We start from the raw sequence: 14,700 nt of genomic DNA, 5'->3' as shown, positions 1-14,700 counted from the left end.
GGAAATGTTATGCAATATTGGAGGTTTTACATCCAGAGTGATCTTTTATGATTTTAAATGGATTTTCTTGCTTGCATGTTGTAAAGTGGTTCACCTTTTTTAATAAAGCCATAAAACTTTGCCTTTAAGTTTGCAGGTGGTTTAAAACTATGACTACTTTAAACTCCAATGTGCCTGGTCAGGCTGTAAAAAGAGATGTTTGATGGCAAAAGAGCGAAAGAAAAATGGCTAGAGAGAGAGAGAAACAGCGTAGGGCTTCTCTAATAAGTTTTGTGATACTCCCGTGTGCTTTTCTCCTTTGATGTTGCACCAGGGCAAGATTTCGGAGGAGTTAAGCATAATCCAGGAGACTACGGGAGATGTACTCACAGACAGGGTGGAGCTCTACGTTTGACAACTTTCTTTATCAGGTAGACGGAAACTCAAAAAGCTTTTCGATACTTATGCGAGTTTGTTGAAGATATGACAAGGCATATTAAAAACAATACATGGATGAGGCTTTAGCGGCTTTTGTATCAAGTCAATTGTTCGGTTAAGTTATTCATTGTGATCAGTTCAGCCAATACCTGACATAACCTGTCATGTTGCAATGATACAATTAATGTAATAATAAGTAAACAATATATTACAGGCACATTTCAATCATGTATTACTTTACAAGGCAAATTTATTAGTTGCCATCTGTCGCACTTCATCAGGGAGCACGAAACTTTAATAGTCCAACAGGAATGCACAGGCAAGAAAGACATTCAAGAACCGACAAACACTAACTGAAAGGACTGGGGTTTTTAAAGACAGGACAATCAGGGGAAAACAAGACACACCTGGAGCAAATTAACACAATCAGACTGGGGATAAACTGGGTCACAGGGAGCACATGGGGAGAAAAACCCACACAAAACAGTCCATAATCCTGACACCATCCTTCTACAGATATAGTCAATGAATTTCACCACAAAAATAATTTTCTTTATTAGTATCCTAAATTTACCCGGTTCACATAAATATATAGATAAAAAACATATTTTACAAGTATTTATAAATGTATAAATACATGCACACGCACACACACACGCACACGCACACGTGACCCTGGACCACAAAACTAGTCTTAAATCGCTGGGGCATATTTTTAGCAATAGCTAAAAATACATTGTATGGGTCAAAATTATCCACTTTTCTTTTATGCCAAAAAATCATTAAAATATTAAGTAAAGATCATGGTCCATGAAGATATTTAGTGAATTTCCATACATAAATATATCAAAACTTAATTTTTGATCAGTAATATGCATAGCTAAGAACTTAATTTACACAACTTTAAAGGTGATTTTCTCAGTATTTAGATTTTTTGGCACCCTCAGATTTTCAAATAGTAGTATCTCTGCCAAATATTGTCCAAATTTATGTTTATATTAGTGCTGTCCAATGATTAATTGCATCCAAAATAAAAGCTTTTATCAAACATATGTATTTATGATATCAATTAGCCTATATGAATATAAATATAGACATAAACATAAATGTAAATATTTTCAAAATATGTACTGTATGTGTGTGTATTTATATATACATATTAAATATACACAGACACACACATATATTATTCAAACAAAAACTTTATTTTGTATGAGATTAATCGTGATTAATCATTTGACAACACTATATATATACACACACACACACACACACAAAATGTAACAAATTTAACAATTTTTTTTAGTTTTATATTTAATTTTAAAATAACAACTATTTGCTATTTCTTAGTAAATTTCAATGACTATTTATTAGCATTTCTCAGCTTTTTATATTACTTTTTGACATTGTTTGTAATATTGGCCATCCAATTATTTTCCTTTACATTTTCTGTTGTAGAATAAAGATTGAATTTTGATTCTGAGGTTCAGTCAAAATACATTGATTTCTATTTCTGTATTCATGATGTGCTCTTATTTACTTGAAAACCTCAGTTGAAAAACAAACAATTTCATATACAGTTCAGACTGCGGTGCATAGTTCATAGACAACATACATTAAGGATAAACAAGAACAGGCTGGTTAGGAAAGGAAGCTTCATGTGACTTTCAGCGGATGCATGACGTCAATTCATTTCTCGCTGTCTGTTCACATATAATCTATGTGTCTGCCGAGTGGCATGAGGATGGATTTCTCAGCCCCTGCAAATTTTCCAGATTCCCAACTTCAAGTAGTCTTCCAATAATCTAGGATTACACCTGCAAGATAAAGTAAAAAAGGCGATCCATCTTCTTTAAGGGGTTTAATCTCTTATGGAATAGACTGGATTATTTCCTCGGGTAAGGTTTTATGACCGGGTTTAATTCCCAGAGAAGTTTCTGCATCGTTCTGCGACCCCCCCCCCCCCCCCCCCCCCCCCAACACCGTAACTCCCTTCCACCCACTCGCTTCCATTGCACCTGGGATGTTTGATTAATGGCCACCACTTGACCCGTTATGGCAACACTCTGCCAAAAAGCTAAGATTAAGTGGCAATGTCGGACCTGACGGGGCCCCTGCTGCTAATTTTACGTGATGTATGGAGGTAATACTGCTGTAGCATATAGACCTGGGAAACAGGAATCCCAGCCACCCTGTTTGACCGTCATGCACTTACTGACTGTGTGAAAAGTTTCCAAGCACTCAGGTTTTCTGGTCATACCACTCGTGTGTATACGTGTGCTTGGAGTTACATAAATCTCCATGTCTGTGCAACATAAAAGGATTCCATTCTACAGCCATCAGTACTGAGGATGCGAGTTCTTATTTCCCCTAAGGCAACAGAAAACATGCATATATGGGTGTTTCTTTAACTACAGGTGCTTTTATGTCCCAGGGGACTTTTGTTTATTAAAACTAACAAATTTGAATGGTTTACTTTGTTATATGAAGGTCACAACTGTTTACTATGCCTGTTTACTGTTTAGGTTGCTTTAACATTTATTTTTTTTTTTTTGGCAAATAGATTGTATTATTTTCCTCTTGTGACTGAATTTCAATCTTAAAATATGAAAATACATTATAAAACTATGAATTATTAAACAATCTCTGCAAACAGAGAATGAAAAAATCATAAACCAATGCAATATTTACTGTGAAAATAAATTTTTACACAACTTTTACATGATTTTGCCTCAATTATGATGTACTGTTCATGATGACCAACAATTTTGTCACTAAATATTTTTTTCAATCGTTACTTGTTTATCAACAAATTAAAAGTGTCAGCGAAGAGCTTAAGAAATATGAGAAGTAGATATTATTTAAATATTATGTTAAAAATATATATTTTTTAAATCAAACTGTAGTTGTATAAAACAAATTTAAGCAAAAAGCGTCAAATTATATTTAATTGTGTATATTTGTCATACATAAAATGCTAGCTATGAAATGAGAAGTTGGCCATAATATTCCAAAAACATTATTCCAATTAATTTTCACCACAGAATGCTATTAATCATAATGCATGATAATTGATGTGGTGTTAATGACATTTGTTGTTTAAGAAAAAAAAAAAAGGATTAATTTTATGTGGTGCATGCCTATTCAGTGTTGATCATTGTTAAGTCGAATTAAATTAATTATTTAGGTTGTGAAAAAGTAAACTGGGATAAAAGTACCAGTTTAAAGAAACACATTGCTTACATATATAAATAAAAATACTGTAAATTAATCAAATATAAATCAACTAGCAAATTATTAAAAAATATATTAATCTAAACTTAAAATAAAGCAATGCATAAAAAGAAGACAATGACAAAAGAGATTGCCTCTGTTCAGAGCACAGATTCTACTCATAGTTTGCTGTTCAGTAAACAAAGGCCTTTGGGCCACCTTCAGCATTGATATGCCCAACAAAAGTTTGCCCTTGGAGGACTGTGGGATGCTTAAGCGCAGAGCTTTGAAGCATTGAGCAGGATGTTCTCCGCTGGCTCCTCAGAGGCGTGTTATGCTATGGCGTGATTAGTGAGCATGCTCATTACAAATGCATTCATAGTCTTCTTTGAACTCTCGCACGAAGCATGATCGGAATACCGCCACGACCAGGGATGTTTGAAAGAGAAAATGTGAAAAAAAGAAGAAAAAAAGAAAGAAAATGTGACAAATTTTGACGGCAAGTTAAAGGTGGAGTGAAAAGGAGAATGAAAATGGAAGAGCGCTAATTTTCCAACACCAGTTTGTCCTTAAAGGTCTGGTGACTCATGAGAGAAATTAGATTCAAGGTAAATTAAAAACTGTCAACGGCACTGTTAATAGTCACTACAGCCAGCGTGAAAGTGAAAGCTAATCTCGGTGTTTAAAATCTTTTTTCTGTTCAACTGACCTCTAACGCAGCATACGAGGGTATGACACTTCCTGAGGCAGATGATAAGACGTCGAGGTAGAAATGTGTGTGCGTGTCCATTATCTACCTCAGAAACTCACACAAAGCAAAATGTAATTGCATGCTACTATGGAGTCCATGGACTTTCTCTGATCCAATCATTTGCATGATAATGAATTTCAAACAACTGTGTATCACAGCATGCATTGCATCGCATTAAGGAGGAGGTAATCAGATATTAAATTAAGAGCCATGTACATGGCACAATATCACAACCGTAAATCAGATACATTTTGTTACACTCACATTTACCGATAATAATTAGACTACTCAGAGTAATCTTCTGATCTGAGGGGTCATAGCTCCCAACACCCTCGACAATCTGCAGTGATACCTAGGTAGTCAGATCCCTAATGAGCACGCTGATTAACTTTAGTTTTATCAAATGAGTGCACTCTCAGGAGGGGAAAAGGGAAAGGAAGAATTGACAGAGCATTCTCCATAGGTTGGATTTGATTTATGAACATATGCTTTATGTGTCAAAGTAATACAATTCCCCTTGAGGGGTGTCTACGGGGGTTTGAAGACCACAGAGATTGCGCATTATGCTGTTCATTCTGAACATTTACATTAAATCTTAGCTCATGACATTAGTGGATATTACTGCACACCTTCCTTCACATAATAATACAATGAGCGTTGATTTCAATATGACTGTAATGACTGTGGCTGGTTAAAACACAGTTTAAATATGTAAATAGGTGAATCTCACAAATCTCACCTGGCATTAAAAAAAAAAAAATTCATGCCAAAATTAAAAGACAGAAATAAGGAGTTTGGTTTTACTAATATAATGTCTTGAGATTCGTTGCATTGTGACATTATTTTCATGACAATTATGCACCTTCAATTCTTTTTACCGTAAAGGATTAGTACTTCCAGAATAAAAAAATCCTGATAATTTACTCACCCCCATGTCATCCAAGATGTTTATGCCCTTCTTTCTTCAGTCGAAAAGAAATTAAGGTTTTTGAGGAAAACATGCCAAGAGTTTTCTTCCTCTACTTCGATAGGACACAATGGGTGGAAGGTCCAAATTAAAGTTTCAACACAGCTTCAAAGGGCTCTACACGATCCCAGCTGAGGAATAAGGGTCTTATCTAGCGAAATTTTAGCAAAAACATTTTTTTTATACTTTTTAACCACAAATGCTCGGCTTGCACTAGCTCTGCGATGCACATGTGCAACTTCACGCATTATGTAATCACACTGGAAATTAGTCTTTTTTTTTTTGAACAATTCAGTTACATAAAAGCATAGATTAGTCTAAATTAATCCAAAAATAAGACTCATTACTTATTGGCTAACTGCTAGTTGGTCAAACTCATATTTAAGACACTGTCTTGACATAGATGCTAAGTTTGGCAACCTCCCACAGCATGCAGCTTAGAATCCGGAAGGCAAGTTATGCACAGACATACACAATGACATATATAATTTCAATAACTGACATTTGAGAAAATGCACAAATTCCATGTTTGCATATTTTTCTCTGCATTCTGACTTTATATCCTGCAATTCTGTTTTGTTTTTGGTTTCCACCATGGAATTAAAAAGGCAACTGTGACAATTTAATTCATATCACAATTCTGATTTTTTCTCTCTCTCTCTTCTGTCATATGGTGCAAGCTTCCATATAAAACAGTATTACAATAAAACAATATTTGTAAAAATCCAAAATGAAATGTAATAAATTATTGAATTTGAAATTGTCAAGTATTTATGCATCACGGTATTACTTTTGTTTATATTAGCATTAGTAAAATAATCATTACATTACAGTTATTCAAGTATTTATTTATTTGTAATCCTTCTTTAATAAATAATAAACAAACACATAAGTAACATTGGGGTGAAATGCAACCAGAATGATTGTGATATTCACCCTATTATACTGTATTTCACACTGAAGCCCACTATAATCAAAACTTCAATTCAACGTTTTAGATCTCAAACGGCATATGCCACAGAGATATGTTCCTTTTTTCAATGGCTTCAAAACTGAAAGAGTTTCAGCATGTGCCACGATCCGAATGAGTTCAGACCCTGCTGGGGCTTACAGCTTAGCTGGCTTTGTATTGTTGTTGTATAGCATTGTGTTTTCAATGCAAGTAATTACTCCTCACTCTCTGAGGCTTACTCAATCCCCCTGTGCACAAATTATAATGCCACTTGCAAAAAACATTAGAAATTGGCTTCAGATATTTAAAACGCAGTTTTTTAAGGTAAGAAACAGACTGTTGATATTATTATTATTAATTTTACCCTGACTATTAACTTCAGTCACTAACTTGTCCCATATGCACATATATACTGTATAAACATTTCAGGTCTCAGCTAATCTCAGTTAAGTATGGTTTTGGTTTAGGTTGCAGAACACAGCAGCTAAAAAAGCTTTAAAAATGATACATCCTCAGGTGTCAACAGCCGACAGAGCCAACAGAATTGCAGGGAGTTGATGTTGGCCTCCAAAAAGCTGAGGTATATGGACAGTAGGAAATGAAAAGCACTTTATTAGGGGAATTATCCGGCTGACCTTAGTGCAATGAGAAGGATTACATACGGCAAAGTGAGTAATCACGAACCCCTCTATCACCAGGGAAATAATTCACTGACTCTCTCTCCCAACCCAAAGAAGTATAAAGCTCCTTATTTCTTGAGACGAGAGCGCCGTCTTAATTGCTCCTCACAAATATGGTGACCTAATGCTGGGTATTAAAGAGTAAAACCATAATACTAACGCACCAATCAGCCGATAGGTGAAGGTGTACTGCTTATCCACCCCAACAAGTGAAGGGAATATGTGACCCAGCAATAAACCCGATTATAAAAGGGCCTAGTCGAGCCCCCAGAGCAATACGAGACACAGGGCTTGGGAAAAGGAAACAGGCTCGGCTGTGTATGCACCAGTGAGGAGGGTAAGCCAATGCAACGCTGGTGTCTTCAAACGGGGAGCTGCGAAGAGTCAAAGGTTAATAAAAGGGCATCTGGATGGGAAGATGAAGACATGGCAGCCAGAGGGATTAACCAGCTCACATATCAAAGAGCTTCCCAAGCAAAGGGGCTCAACGCATGGATCAGCCAGGAAAATCTCTGCCTCCTTCACCGCAACGCGAGGTGAAAGGCCTCCGTCGTTCTTTCTCTCCGACTGTTTAAGCATGGGGGTGAGTCAGTGTTTTTTTTTTTTTGTCATGCCATCTTTTGAAACTAGAAAAACTTTCTCGGTCCTCCACCACAATCTGGTCTGTCTATCAATACTGTTGCTAAATGTTTTGGCATTTAATAATGTTTAATAATGGGAAAAAGATATACTGAAGGTTATTTAAATTAATTTGTTAAGAAGATCATTTTGTTCAAAGTGACAAACAAATTAGATAAAACCGAAGCAATTTAACATAAAGGAACCAAAATGATTGAAGTTAATTCAGTAAAGTTGTTAATGAAAAAAAGCTTCTTTTTTTCTTTTGGTTAATAAAAACAGTTTTATTGAAACCCAAACCCAAACAATATATTCTTTCAGTTTTCACTGTTTTATTCAATAAATAAATGTTATTCTTTAACATAGAGCTTTGCATGGGTAATCTTGAAACAATATTGAAGGATTGGAGGATGGTGATGGACTGTGAAGCTCCAAAAAGTACATAGTCTCATAAAAATAGTTCATATGACTTCTGTGCTCTGAAGAGTTTTTTAAATGTTGACGCATGCTATGTCCAGTGTTAGGAAGGTTAATTTGGAAATGTAAATTCAAGGCAATTTGTTAAAAAGTTAAAACTCAAGGATGGATCAGTACCCATTGTTCATGATCCAGCTGCACCTCCAGAAGAAGTAAGTCTCACATTTTATATATATTTTTAATGATTATTTGCGAATCGCCTTTGCTCTTCCACGGAAGAGAGGGGCGGTGTGAGCAGAGCTCATTATAATGTAAAGAGATATGCAGCGAAACGAGTCGTGAGTTCTAGCAACAGAACACCCTAGCAACTACCAACAAAACCCTAGCAACCATCCACAACATGCAGCTTAGAATCCGGAAGGTAAGTTACGCACAGACAATTACATGTATAATTTTAATAACTGACATTTATGAAAATGCACAAATTGAGATGAGAATGTAATCTCATTAAAATATTAATTTTGATCAGATTAATTTGGATTTCACCTACAATAGTAACATCCCAGAACACCCAATTAATTTGAATAGATCTCTGTGTAATCAGAGGTTGCAAAAAAATGAACCTGCATTTAGTTGCTGATCTTTAGCTTTGTGAAATATTTCTACCAACTGCAAAGCTCAGAGCATTTATGATAATTCTGAAAATGTGTTTATTCTGTAAAGGAGGAATGAGGTGGAGAACTAGAGACAGCGAGGAAGATGCTTTCAAGGTGCATCTCACACGTCAGACATCTCTCCCTCCTACTGAGACGAATTCAGGAATATTTCATAACCTTGACACGTTTTTCATGTTATTGTTTTTCCGACGCTGCATCAATTATTCACGCTGATGACAAAAAGAGAAACAAACCATGGCCCTGCAGGTCGCTCCATCGAAGCATTTCAAGCTATTGCTACTCATCTAGTCAAACATTACATTATGTTCCTCTGCAGATCACTGGCACCACGAAGTCCTCAGCGTTGCATTTACCGAAACACGCTTTTGATAGCACCCACAGGAGAAATAGATTTTGATCGTAATGCTGCGCCTCATCTCTCAAATGCGGATATTCACATATTATTACAAGCTGCGCATTTGAGACAGATGTGTAATCTGGAAACAAAATAAGGGTTTGCTTTTCCCCCCTCATTTTGTGAATGATTGTTTTCCCTGCTTTCACTCCCTATATCAGTCAAGCAAATGCAATAATGCTATGTTGTGCAGAGGGTCTTAGGTTGGGTGAGACTGAGCTCATAACATTTCATTTTTCAGACGTTGGGAAACACACAATGTACTGCATATTGGCTTAGGATGACCTGGTGTAGCATACAACAAAAGCGTGTTTCCAAAGAAAAATGACCATTAGAGCTTGGTGTTAGTTGGCCATGGTGACCAATATGTCTATGGATCATTTAGTGTGGCTCCTTTGTGAATGGTAATTTGAGACAGCCATGGCTAGTGCCCACTAGTGCTTTACAGATGAACAAACATTCCTGGCATATTTGTCATTGGTGTCTCATTAAAACAGTTGTTTCATGCGCTCGCTTCAAAGACCCCAGTGCTCTGTTTCTCAATGCATTGTGCATTCTGTAATGCAATGAGCGGCTCGGCGACTGCCTGCCGTGCATAAATGACAGATCTAAAAAGGTGCTCTGAAGCATGAATTCTCCTGTACAACTGCATTCTTCAAACACACCAGCTACCACATCTGACACATGAAACTGCAATGGCTGTTACATACAGTACACAAATATACATTTCTAGCACTAAAACAAGTAAGGATAGAGACAGCATTTTAATGTATCATAGACATGATACCACTGGTTTAAAGGTATAGTTCACCCAAAAATGCAAATTTGCTGAACATCTACTTACCCTCAGGCTCAGACTGATTAGTTCGATGAGTTTGTTTCTTCATTGTGATATATTTGGAGAAATGTAGCATTACAGTGAATAGGTGCCGTCAGAATGAGAGCACAAACAGCTGATAAAAGCATCACAATAATCCACAAGTAATCCACACCACTCCACTCCATCAATAAATGTATTGTAACTGAAAAGCTGCATGTTTGTAAGAAACAAATCCAAAAATAAGGTGTTTTAACTTTAAACCATCACTTCTGGCCAAAATACGAATCCTGTAGCTATAATATTGCTTCCTCCTGTGGAAAAAAGAATCCATTTCCTGTTGTCCTCTGACATCCAAATTTGATCACAAAACCAGTCGTAAGGGTACATTTTTTTGAAGTTGAGATTCATACTTCATCTGAAAGCTGAATAAATAAGCTTTCCATTGATGTATGGTTTGTTAGGATAGGACGATATTTGGCCGAGATTTGAAAATCTGGAATCTGCAAACAATCTAAATATTGAGAAAATTGCCTTTAAATTGTCCAAATGAAGTTCTTAGCAATGCATATTACTAATAAAAAATTTAATTACTAATCAAGAATTAAGTTCTTACAAACATGTTGCTTTTCATTTTGCAAAATGTTTGGACTCTCATTCTGACGGCACCCATTCACTGCAGAGGATCTACTGATGAGTAAGTGATGAAATGCTGTTCCAATGAAGAAAGAAGTATTGTTTTTATAACATCAAGGCAATTTCAGAATGCATAGCAGCAATGATGGAATCTATTTTCCATCCAATGCCTAAAAGTTATGTATGTAGTAAAATAATATGTATATATGTATTATTTTTCTACTTTTCATGACTTATCAGCATTGGATGAAAGTATTATGTTCTCTGTATCTCCCATCATATTGTTCATCATAGTTTCTATGCTTATTATAGTATAGTGTTGGTAGTTTAACAACATGCTATCATCAAACTCCAATGGAATCAATGCATTTAGAGCATCTAAATCATCACTTATGTGTTTCCGTGAGGGTTATGAGGATGCCTATGTAGGCAGCAGGCAGAGAGTTTTCAGCTGGAAATTCCTTAGTAGATTTGCTATTTATGCCAAAGACACTGCATTAGTTTAAGGGGGTGGATTGGGCAGGTCTGTTAGAAGGGCTCATTAGAGATTCAACCTTCAGCATTACAGATTCTTTAGACCGTTTGCTTGCAGTGGGAGGATTCTTGCTCACTTGACCTTATCAGCTTCAAACGCATTAAAAACTCTAGATTAGGGCAACAGTGTTGAGAAAGATACAGTGAATAATCCAGTACAACAATAAGATTTACATACTGTAAGATGATGCAGAAAGAAGATCAATTACAGAAGGCCGAAAAACTATGATATATGATCGAGAACAAACCAAAGCATGAAGAGTAATGATGCTATAGTGTAATAATGAGAAAGCAGCAATATAAAACATAAATAAACAGCATAATAATACATGTACACTAGCTGAAGATTAATTTCTTATTAACTGTTGAAATGCATACAATTTGCATACCAATGCACTTGAAGAGCTGGGGGAGCGAGAACGATTTCACATTCCTACTAACAGGTGTTGCTAAAACAGATGTTTTTTAAAAGGTGTTCTATGTACATTTGTTGCTCACTTGTCGGCCATTTACAGTTTTCAAAGTGTGATTATGCAACATGTTTATACTGATGAGACTTCAGGGGCACAATATGGGACTTTTTGGATGATGCTCACTGACCCAAGTCAAATTATGTTCTTGATGGGAATGCTTAATTCTGCCCCTTTTATCATTCCACAGGCAAAAATTGTAAGCCTTATCACTTAAAAAAGAATAAAAAAGGTTTTGTTTAAAGGGGTCATATGACGTTGCTAAAAAAAACATTATTTTGTGTATTTGGTGAGATGCAATGTGTTTATGCGGTTTAAGGTAAAAAACAACACATTAGTTTACACATACTGTACATTATTGAAACGTGCCCATTTTTACAAAGCTCATCGTTCTGAGAAGTGAGGTGTGCTCTGATTGGCCAGCTATCCAGTGCGTTGTGATTGACCTCACAACGTGTGACAGAAATGTTAGGCCCTTTACCGTTACTGTATTGTGATGTCGTGTCCCGGAGCGGATGCAAAAATGAATGCAAAAAAGAAAAAAAAAATGCATATGGAGTATGCATAATCCCAGAGCTTGTGGGGACAGGCCAATGATATTATATAGCTGAAGAAATTCAGAATTCAATGCATGAAATCTGCTATAGTTCTCCATAATGTGCCAGACTGCAATCCCTAAAGAGAAGTGTTTCCTCCAGAACCTAACGGGGGAAGTCGTGGCCTAATGGTTAGAGAGTCGGACTAGTAATCGAAAGGTTGCGAGTTTGAGCCCCCGGCCGGCAGGGATTGTAGGTGGGGGGAGGGAATGTCCAGCGCTCTCTCCACCCTCAATACCACGACTGAGGTGCCCTTGAGCAAGGCACCGAACCCCCAATTGCTCCCCGGGCGCTGCAGCATGGCTGCCCACTGCTCCGGGTGTGTGTTCACGGTGTGTGTGTGTGTGTGTGTGTGTGTGTGTGGATTTGTTCACTACTCACTGCTGTGTGTGTGCACTTGGATGGGTTAAACGCAGAGCACCAATTTCGAGTATGGGTCACCATACTTGACAATACGTCACGACTTTTTACTTTATGCAATAATGGAAAACAGTTTTATGATTATCATCATTCTCTGTTTCTCATCATGTGGGTTTAAGCCTTATATAAGAATGATTAATAAATACAACTCTGCGAAGACGCTTACAAAACAACAAGTCTGAAGTGGAGACTTCAAAGCGTGATGTATTTTAATCATGTTGAGATGCTCGCTTGGATCTCGCCTCCGGCTCAGGCGACCTCCCCAAACAGCCCTCTCCATTGTCTCTGCTTCACTGAGTCATGTGATGGGCGAGGTCCCTCCACGGTCCCACAAGTCTCTGCTGCTCTTTCAGAGATGACAGTCCAGAGAAGCACTTTTATGATGATTTATTTGAGCCAGTCACTGCTCAGTAATGGAAATTCATTTGCTGGAGTTCCTGATGCTCTGCAGGGGTAGAATGGAGGCTGCGGTGCTCATCTGTAGGCTCGGACAGTAGGAGACCACAGAGTGTTTGAAAGAAATGTCGAAACAATGCCTGGGGTACAGGAGATAAAGTTGGGGTCAACTGAGGTGGTCATTTGTGAATAGGAGTTTTGCTATGTTATTGATTACCATTAAAACACATTCCTTTTATTGTGTGTCTTTAAAAGATGATCAGTAATTCATTAGAGGCCAGATTTGAGCAATATATATTTATGCAACAGTTAGTTCAAGACTGTGCATTAGTAATGCTGTTTTTTATTCAGCTTTATTGAACTGAATAGTTTAATCCTTCATTAAAATGATTTGTTTAAAAACTGTGATTTATTCATAAATGAATCAAGTGACTGTCTTTATGAATTGGTCATTTGGGTCATTTACACAACCGATTTGTTCAAAGACACTGAATCCTTCAGAAACAAAACACTGCTACTCTGTGTGTTGCACAGGATTTTAACAGTAGTGTTGTGGATTTGTTTGGATCTATTTTCGTAGCAAAATAACAATAATAATATTGTGTCCATTGTTATTGTTAATTGAAACTAGAACTATTAAAATCAATTTCATCAGTCAAAATAAAGCTACAATAAAATATAATTATTCATTTAAAAACATAAAATTAGAAATAACTGAAATAAAATAAGTTTAAGTACTAAAATGAATAAATTACTCAGACTAAAACAAATAAATGAAGGATAAAAACAAAAGTAAAAAAAAACTAATAAAAATGTCGAAAGCACATAATAAAATTACAAAACATTTACATTGTTTAAAATTAAAACTGAAAATATAAAAATAAAACCTAGTTTAAAATATTACTATAAACATATATTTTAAAGCTAAGTTATAAAATATAAATTTCTTCATTATGTTGTAATTTCTTGTATTATGTATGACTGAAGATAAACAGCTGAAAATGCAGTAAAAAGGCTTGATGACTTCTTCTGAATAAGCAAAGTCATTTTAGTTACTTTGATTTCATACACAGAAAGTGCAGGAAGGAGTATTTATAAAATACTTTTAATTTAATGTAAGGTGTCATAATTCTATGTAGTGTTTTAAGGTTTCATGTTCTCGTCCTTAAAGATTAATTAGCTAAATCTATTTTTGTATCCATTGTCATGTTTGTCTTTGTTATGTCTTAAATTAGTATGAAATCTACATATGTGTGTGCTTGAATTAATGCATGAGACTGCTGCAATCAGCACTCTTGTGGCATCTGCTAGACTTCTCCTATGTTTATGATCAAGTGCAAACAGTGTATTTTTGTGTAAAAATGGCATTGGAATCCCATTTAATTTTCATCATCCATAAAAAATGCATGTATGACTTTCCATAGTCTTCAGAGATTCCCTGGATGGTTCTAATGGCTCTTTTTGACTACAGCAGACCATATTCTGTGTGAAGCCCAGCTTCCGTACAGCCAACCCTCAGCAGTAATTCAATTCATTTCAGTTGTCCATTAGTTCAACAGAGCAGCACGTCTAAGGCTATTTTTCCTTTCCCAGGGTGCTGTGCTGCATGTAAACACAAAACAAAATCACAAAGAAACAAATGAATCTCCTGCCTTTAATACAACGCAATTCAAACACTGACTTTATTTTTCCCCCACAATGTATCTGCCAGATGTACGCTCCAATGACCCTTCCAGAGTGCCTTC

The sequence above is a fragment of the Barbus barbus genome, assembly GCF_936440315.1.
Source record: "Barbus barbus genome assembly, chromosome: 25".
Classification (NCBI taxonomy): domain Eukaryota; kingdom Metazoa; phylum Chordata; class Actinopteri; order Cypriniformes; family Cyprinidae; genus Barbus; species Barbus barbus.
This window is presented reverse-complemented; position numbering follows the sequence as displayed.